This window comes from Sinocyclocheilus anshuiensis, unplaced genomic scaffold (assembly GCF_001515605.1).
Source record: "Sinocyclocheilus anshuiensis isolate Anshui unplaced genomic scaffold, SAMN03320099.WGS_v1.1 scaffold626, whole genome shotgun sequence".
In the NCBI taxonomy this organism is placed as follows: Eukaryota; Metazoa; Chordata; class Actinopteri; order Cypriniformes; family Cyprinidae; genus Sinocyclocheilus; species Sinocyclocheilus anshuiensis.
In genome coordinates, this window is record NW_015544167.1 from 152650 (window position 1) to 162648 (window position 9999).

A 9999-nucleotide genomic window follows, 5' to 3' on the forward strand; every position below is an offset into this window, starting at 1 on the left:
TATATATTTGCTTCTTTTCCATTTTGCATTTACTTGTACTTTTACTTTCAATACTTAAGTACGTTTAAGATTAAAAAATACTTTTCGTACTTAAGTACAATAAATATCACATACTTTTAGACTTTTACTCAAGTAATATTCTAAACGGTGACTTCAACTTCTACCAAAGTTATTTTCTGGTAAGATATCTGTACTTTTACTTGAGTATGGCTTTCAGGCACTTTATACACCACTGGTGCCACATGGGAGGAAAAAATTTGAATTAGGTCACTTGAGCTGCATTCACACCACGTCGTAATTACCGTAATTCCAAGATGACAACACGTGACATTCTACTCGGAGCTGTCTAAGTCCTCGGACTCGGAGGTAGCGCCTAAGTAGCACTTAAATCTGGAGTTCTCAACTCTGGCCCTTGAAGTCCAGTTTCCTGCAGATTTTAGCTCCAACCCTAATCAAACACACCTGAACAAGCTCATCAAGGTCTTCAGGATCACTATAAAGTTACAGGCAGGTGAGTTTTATCAAGGTTTGAGCTAAACTCTGCAGGAAAGTGGACCTCGAGGACCAGAGTTGAGAACCCCCGGCCTAAATGAATCTGACGGCAGTCAGGTGGTACAGCGGTCACATGGTCTGAGTCGTAGCTCTCAGAACATTCCGAGCTACAAGTTGTAATTACGAGTTCTGCAAGCATGTGAATGCTTTGGCGTTGATAGTGTTGTCATAGAAACGCACAATTCAGCCCTGAGTAGAACGAGTAAAACTTCAGACACCTCAGTCCACCTAGAATCTTTAAAAATAACTTTGAAATACTTCAGAATGGATGTTCGGAATTCAGCATGATTATAACATCGCAACCATAAGCAAATTAGCACAAGACTTTTACTTTTATATAGCAGTGCCTACTCAGTATTAAGAAACCTTACCTGTGTTGATGATAGTGAACTACACCAGTACACAGAGCTTAGCCAATCAGCACAGAGCTCATTTGCATATAGAATTCTTAAAGGCACAGAAACAAAATGTTTGTTTAATTCAAAGGGTGAAAGAAAGGATGGAAAATGGTCATTATGAAAAAACTAAATGACTAAATTAAATATGTTGGTAGTATAAAAACACTTTCCTTGTAAGTTTACTTAAGAGGGGAAAATGTAATATTTAAAAAGTGTAGAATATGACCCCTTTAAAAGAAGGCAGAAAAGTTTCGTACTTTCCAAACAATATAACTGGTCCAATTTTAAGATGAAAATAGAATTTAGAATCTTAGCAGAGAAATTATCAAAACAAAATCTTTTAGAGCATATAATGTGTGTGTGTGTGTGTGTGTGTGTGTGTGTGTGTGTGTCAGACACAGTCAGTGCATGATTATAACATCGCAACCATAAGCAAATTAGCACAAGACTTTTACTTTTATATAGCAGTGCCTACTCAGTATTAAGAAACCTTACCTGTGTTGATGATAGTGAACTACACCAGTACACAGAGCTTAGCCAATCAGCACAGAGCTCATTTGCATATAGAATTCTTAAAGGCACAGAAACAAAATGTTTGTTTAATTCAAAGGGTGAAAGAAAGGATGGAAAATGGTCATTATGAAAAAACTAAATGACTAAATTAAATATGTTGGTAGTATAAAAACACTTTCCTTGTAAGTTTACTTAAGAGGGGAAAATGTAATATTTAAAAAGTGTAGAATATGACCCCTTTAAAAGAAGGCAGAAAAGTTTCGTACTTTCCAAACAATATAACTGGTCCAATTTTAAGATGAAAATAGAATTTAGAATCTTAGCAGAGAAATTATCAAAACAAAATCTTTTAGAGCATATAATGTGTGTGTGTGTGTGTGTGTGTGTGTGTGTGTGTGTGTCAGAAACAGTCAGTGTAATCAGCCATACAGAAAAATGAACAATGCAGGGCCTGCAGTCAAACGTATCTGTATGTTCATTAAAGCTGTGAATGTTAGCCGACCACAACATCTGGATTACACAATGCAATCACAACCCACGTGAACACATAACACGTGAAGATGCAAACAAATCACAGAAATACAAATGCAAATAATATACTCTCCTGCATATGAAAGAATATGCACATACAGCAGGGTTTCATGCACAATCAAGCTTTCTTATAAAACAACATCATAATTAAGGCAGGCAGTTAAGATACTGCACACTAATGATGCTCCCTACGGTGATCGGTGCTCTGTTGATGAGCAGTAACTTCATCACAATTTCAGCCCAGACCGCTTTAAGTAATGTGATTTCAGATGTGCTAGTGTTGTCAGATAAACCGATCTTTGTACCAATATTTCAATGTGTGATAGACTAAATGAATAAGCTTTTATAATGTGATATGTGTACCAACAAGCTTACTTGGATCAGATTTTGAGAAGGTGTCTCTGTCCAAGAGGTTTCTGTAGTAGAAAGAAAGAAAGAAAGAAAGAAGAATTAATAAAGACCCATTTAAAAAGGTTGTCTGAATCAGGAGAGAAATATGCACAGATCAAACACAGTTTACAAGCCAAAACAGTTCTAAACTAATATGTGGGTGGATTTTGATGTGATGGGAAAGCAGGGGATGGACTTTTTCCACTAGAGGAATTCTCCAAATCTGTTCAGATAAAGAAACAAACTGATCTATGTCTTGGATGGCCTGAGAGTGAGTACGTTTTCAACAAATGTTCCTGTGAACCCTTCTTTTAATGTACTCAGCTTCATGTCTAATATTTTGGTGGAAACATCTCAGTGGTTTTAATTCTACATCTGTTAATAGGTGTTGAACTCATTCATTTCGAACATTCAGGCAGGGTATTGCCAAGTATCCCAAGATGCAATATACATCATTGTGATTCAATGCATTGCAAAGCATCACAGTATCATAATTGATTCGTGATTGAAAAGCGCATGAGAGAGACTAAGCGTCTCAGGAGAGAGAGTGAATCTGTGATATCACTTTCAATCTCTCTTGCAGGGATCACTTTGTACTGTGTGCCACAGAAGCACTGACTGAGAAATTTCGTTTTCAGAGATTAGTCTTATTTACATGAGTTCTTTATTAATTCAACTGTAGGAAATGATATGAATGAACAAAAATGAATACAGTGAATGCAATAAATCAATTACAAATAAATAAATACAAATAGCAGTGCCTGAAGTATCAATGTAACATTGCGAGAAAAATTAACTGATGTTAATGACAAATCTTATGAAAACATAATCCTTTATTTATCATTCCACTTGCTGGTACCAAAGTGACACAACCAAAGTGATTCATAACATGATTAGGTGAAGTCACCAATTAAAATATATATATATCAATATATAACAAATATATCAAAATATAACCCAACTGAATATATAAACAATCACATGTAGCCCTTAGTGAACACATACTTTATAAGCTTAACTGAATATGCAACCCATAACACATAACACCAACAAATAACCCATCTTAATATTCACCCCATAAACTGTAAACAGTATGTAACAACTAACACATATGAATGTATAACCAATTAGTCGTAGGCTCAAATATGTAATTAATAGCATATAACCCAAACTCAATATATCACCCAAAATACCAACTGCATATATAACCTTTAAGTTAAAACTTCAAACAAATATATAACCATACACATAAGCATACCCATAACACATAAACCCAAATGAATTTATATTGTAACCAAGAACTCATAGACCCAACTGAATATATGACCAATAAACCATAAACCCACCTTAATATATACCCCATAAACATAACTACACATAAACTCAACTGCACACAGTATATAACCAATAACCCAAAAGTGAAAATGAATATAACCAATTAGCCACAGGCTCATCTAAATATTTAATCAATAGCATACAAGCAAACTCGGTGTATAACCAACAACCAAGAGCCCAATTCAATATATAATTCACAATACATAAATTAAAATTACAAATAAATACAGTATGTAACCAATAACACATAACCCCAACTGAAACTGAATATATAACCATGCATCATAACACATTAGTTTAAACATACTTAAGCAAAGAACAATGAGCTCAAATCAGTATATAACCAATGATCTATAACCCCAATGGATTTATAACCAATATATAATATATAATGGATATATAACTCTACCTGGATATATAACCCATATTAGCCCAAATGCATACATAACCAAATAACCTATATAACCCATAACTGCAAATAAAAACAAGAGAAGACAAAAAAAAAAACTAACATACTCTACGCATAAACTGAGACTACAATGACAGTGCGGGGTATTATCTGAATTACGTAATCAGATGCCAAAAATTAAGTACTTGACATTTTAAAATACTTGTAATCATACTACAGTTAATTTTTTATTGATTACAAATTATTCACACAATAGCAATAAATTATTCAGAATTTATTGGCTCTCCCTAATTATTCTTTTTTTATCTTTTACGTTTTCCTTTCCATAACAGCCTACCACATACACTCAGAAAGTCTTCCAGTTTTGTTGACATTCACACAAACACATTAAAACGAACAAATTCACGTTATTTCGTATTTACATGTAATACAGGGATTCCCTTTTTATTTTTTTTGTCAGCCGAACCTCTTTCACCTAATATATTTACTCTAAGTAATATACTACAAAAAGTAGTCTGATTATTTTACCGAAAATGTGTAATGTAATGGATTACGTTACTAACGCTACTAATTACTAAATCAGTAACAGACTACAATTTGTAAGTAATCTAGCAGTACTGCACAGCGATTAGAGATGTTCAGGCACTCAAGTGATGCAGATAGAAGCTCTTATGCACAACGTACGCTATTTACAGTAATAATGAGCTTGTCCTGCCTCACGGCACACAGAACAGAGAACGTCTGCCTACATGTACAGTATGTTGGGTCCGAATTTAAGTAATTGTGCAGCTGATATCATCCAACTACCATTCACTGCTCCTGCTATCATGACAATTGAATTATATATATTTTTTTTTTCATCTGTACTAGACGATACAGAGTGCTCTATGCTCTCCAAAACATGAGTTTTCCCTCCCTATCCATGTGCCACTTGAAAAAGTCCGAGCCAGCCATTAAAGCGCAAGGCCGAAACCTCACGGTAGCTAGAGTACAGAACTGCTCCAGAACTAGAATCCTCATGAAACATTTACACGGCCGTTCCCCCGTGAAACAGCACATTCCCATTTAAAATCCCAGCACAGCGGAACTCTCCACCCACATCAACAAGCCCAGCTGCCAATCACATCCACCAACACTCCCTGTCCTCTTACTATTTCAATTCATGCTTATCCCTGTTCCTCTTCCGGACTCGTTCCGCATTCATATTTGGTGGTAAAACACAGAGGAATAATTCATGAGGAATGTAATTAAAGCATGAAGTGTGATAAAGTTTAGTGGCACTAATGAGGGCGTGCCCCCTGAGGGGCTTAAATACGGAGTCAAAACTCTCGTTCTGTAAAGATCACCGCACTGACGAGCAAATAGTGTCATCAAGACTGACATTAAAACAGTATTGAAAGCAGATGAAATCAATATTGATTCTAAATCACAGACTACATCATATCCGCTAAAAATTGGGTTGTGAAAAGCTGTGGCTTTTAAATATGTTTAATTAAGTAAACTTGATAATATAATATCATTTTGTTTGCAGGAGGTTCTTAAAATGGTTCTTAAATGGCCACTTTTAGAAAAATAAGAGGATTATGGAAAAATTGTCAGAGATATGTTGTGTTAGTGCAGCAAAACGGTTACATTAATTAAAAAAATATAACAGAAACATAATTATCATTAATCATTCCCTACACAAGAAATATTTTGAAAAAGGAGATTTCGTTTAACCATATCTTGCAAGATATGCTAGTATCACTCTTTTCTTAAAATTAATAAACCATACAACATGATTATTTTAGGCATTAGAGGATAAATAAATAAAATATTGATTTCAACCAGTTATAAAGCAAACAAAATGTAGTACTTTTATTTACAAATATTATACAATATATTTTGGAGTAAAATTCCATGTATTGCTTTTTTTAATAACTTATTATTTACACTTGAGCAGTTTTTACAGTAGCATTTTTCATGTTTATTTCTTGGGTTTGAAGTAGACAGGAAACATACCGTACTCATATCCTGCCTAATTCATTCTTAATAAATAAACATGAGGCTTTTGTTGAAAATGTTTTCAACTCTTGAATGGCGTACAGCTGACTGCATTTATGAGTTTGACTGACAGATGAAATCAATCAATCGCTCCTGTCATTGTTTTTCAAGACCAGAGCAAGGATTCTTCTCCTGTTTGTTGTCCTTTGCCTCTTTCTCTTGCGGTGTGTATTGACACGGAGGGTCCCGCTTCAATATGCTCAGACGAAACAAGTCAATCAGTCGATACAAGCGCTCTCTGCCGCTTGACTCTCAAAAGCTTCTCTGCAGAATCCAGGAATAGCTTTTGTTTTCACCTTCACAACTACCAATGCCTAATTTAGCTATTTTATTTAACTTAAGTCTTAGTATTTTATACACACCTGGATGCTGAAACTGCATTGTATTTTCCCATTTAAAAATTAATAGTAAAAGTAGGTTTTAGGTAACTGAGTGTGGTAAATGGCTCTAGGATGCAAAACAACATAGCATACGTCTTATTTATATATTTATTTATATAACAATTATATATAATTGTTAATAATTTCAACAAAAGAATGTAAAAATGCTACAGTAAAAACTGTTAACTGTAAGTAAAAACGATACATTTGACCTGTACTGTACTGAAATTAATTGTTAAAATTATGTTCTTAAGAATTTATTAAGAATAATAAAACAATTCTGTAGAGTGCTGTACAAAACTGGCATCCAATAACATTCATTTTTTTAGCAACAACTGTATTGTTAAACAAATATAATTTCACCGTAAAATAATATAAAAGTATACGAATAAAAAGTAATAAGTAAAGAATATACAGTTATCAAATATCACTAGTATATTTTACAGGAAATTTTTTACAGGAAATTTACAGGAATTACTGTTCACTGCTGACAGTTTTTAGAGAGATGTGTTTAAAAATGTACAAAATGTAAGAAAATCAAGCAAATCAACACTTGATAAAAGTCATGAATGACTAATAATAAATCTTTAGGTGCAGAACTAGAGTTCTGAGTGTGATTTTTATCCAACAGACAAACCTCTCCTCCCTGAAAATAACACGCATGATCAGCTCATATATTCACAGCAGACTCAGGTGTGGACAGAGATGCTTTTTAATAACGACCAATGAATAGAATGAATTACTCCAGTTATTCAGCAGTTTTTACATATCAAAGCATGTCCATTGTGAGCTTTGAACAAAGCACCTGTTTTAAATTCTGAGGTCAAAAGGAAGTTAAAGACTCTGCTTCTCAAGACATCAACGCCTCACATGCGATATTGAAGAACTGTCGGATGGAATGCATCATAAATCCACTAATTCTTTATGTATTATGCATTCATAATCCATATAATACCTACACCTTATTGTCAGCTGCATGTTATTGTAAATAACAACCACATTAAAATACACTGTCAAGCAGAAAAAGCTTAATAATAATAACGCATGACTAACACCAGATTTCGAGTGATATGTCCTGTTATCATGTATTCTGATGCAGCATACACTTGAAATAAAACTGTATTATAATCATAATTACTTTGTAGAACATTTTTGAACGATACATTAAAAATCACTCAAATGACCCTTCATAACTGACGCATATATTATTTGTTTTAATATCAGCACGAGATGATTGTTTTGCAATCAAACGATGCACGCAAATTATAAATACAACACCAATAATGCACTTTATAAATGCAGAGCCTTGCAAAAACATAAGCAAGAACGGACATAAAAAGTCATTCAAAATGTAATGCATTATGAAAAAAAAAAATATGCCGATACAGCCTTCAAATGATCACTGCATTTTAAACTGCACGCGTGAGTGTTCGGAATCTCAGAAGCGTTCAGATTCACCCGAGACAGAGCCACGCGCGGCACTCACCTGCACGACACGGTGATCTCAACTTTCGTGGCGGGAATCACCGCCGCGAGCGGCTCGAAATCCGCGAGACTCGCCATATTCAATAAGCCGCTCATCACTGTGGACATGCTGCTGCTGTTGTCGGGGGAGCGCTGCCACGGACACGCACCGCGAGCATCCTTTAGTCCGTGGATCCGGAGCGGGTGGGTGCGCGCGCGTGAGGGAGTCACACCGCTTTACACGCGACGACACAGGCACGCGAGCGTGAGAGAATCCCTGCCCGTCACGCGCGTCAGTGAGCGCAGAGGTGCGCGACGACAGCAAGACGCACGCGTGAACTATATCCGCTCAGATACAGATACACACATCAAGCGTGCGTGTTGATACTGTACGCGTGAAGTGTGAACTGTCACGGAACGCTGCGTTTACACAAATCTAGATATCTCAGGTTCTGTTATCTGTCTCTATTAAATATAGCAACCCGATCTCATGAAAGCGCGTATAAATAGTACGCCAAATAAAAACGAAAACTCGTGGTATTGATAGCAAAAATTGACTTTGGCGTGTATATACTACGCGATGGGTAGGTTTAGGGTTGTGGGGTAGATGCGTATCATATGCACGCGAAAACTGCGTATTATATGCACGCCAAACACATGCGTATCATATGCACGCCAAAGTCCATTTTTGCGTATCAATACCACGAGTTTTCGTTTTTATTTGGCGTACTATTTATACGCATTTTCATGAGACCGGGCTCAAATATAGTTATATCTGGAATATTGTGCAAAGACAGTACGTTGGCCCTGTCTACTTTAAGAATGTTAAATATAGGCTACTCATTTAATTTGTCCACAATGTGCATATTCATGCATCACAAGAGGATTATTCGGTTCAGTTCAGTTCTGTGATAAAATCAGACATCAGTGTCATTTCCACCAAATGTCAGATTGTGTATTGTGTTTGATATCATTTTGTGATGGAAATGGCATTTTAAAACAGCTGACTGGTTTGTTTTGTGAAGGCTAATTTTAGAACTAGAATGTTATTGTAATTAACATTTAAAAACACTGATATGAATCACATTAAATCACATGACGTTTGACACAACACTGAAACTGTTCGTGCTCTTTGTTTTTAATAATAATAAAAAAATAAATAAAATGAAACTGCCTTTTCATTGCCAGTCCATTCAAGTGACAGTTCTGTCAAGTTATGCAAAAGGTTTATCCACTGTCATTATGGAAAAGAGCAGTCTGGACATTCTGCTAAATATCTCTTTTTGCCTTTCACAGAAGAAATGAAATGCGAGTGAGTAACCATTGCTCGACTGTACTGAATGCGCACTTGTAGTGTATTTCAAATCTTTTTGAAGATGAAATCTATTTTTCTTTTTGAAATCAATTTGAAATTCTCAATTTTCAAAATATAGTATTTTTTAACTGTATGTGCAAATAATATAATATTAATGAAATAAAAGGCCACTTTTCTTAGGAGAGCACACTTTCATGACTACATGTAAGTGCACTTTGTAATAATGTCAAATGAAAAGTTTTACTTTAAAGTAAATCATTTGGTTTAGTAATCTTTTGTCATGCTTTAAAGACGTACACTTATTTTTTGATGTGTTGACTAAACCTCACATAATCCTGTATGTGACCAGACCACTGCACACCTTTCATGCATTTTCTGCTATTGCCAGAAGTGGTTTGAGGCCCACGAATGCCCTCTAAATGTTGCTGCGGTTATGACAGCACACAAACATTGATTTATCTGATTATAATGAAATTAGGTTATGTGTTCTCACACATCAGAAATGTGAGGCTAGAGTTCAGCACAGGAGTCACACAGATGCTCTGCTCTGCACTAAAGCTGTTCACCCATCAACACAGCGAACAACATTCATACTTACTATTTGTCAATATACAGTATGTCATTGATTGCATTAGATTAAAAAGTGTCATTTACTTTAAATAAAGATGT

At 35.2% G+C, this 9999-nt stretch overlaps 1 pseudogene; it reads right to left on the reverse strand.

The window, feature by feature from the left end:
• LOC107695934 (copine-8-like) overlaps positions 1–8291 on the reverse strand; it is a 48334-nt pseudogene extending 40043 nt beyond the window's left edge.
• Between the last annotated feature and the right edge of the window lie 1708 nt (positions 8292–9999).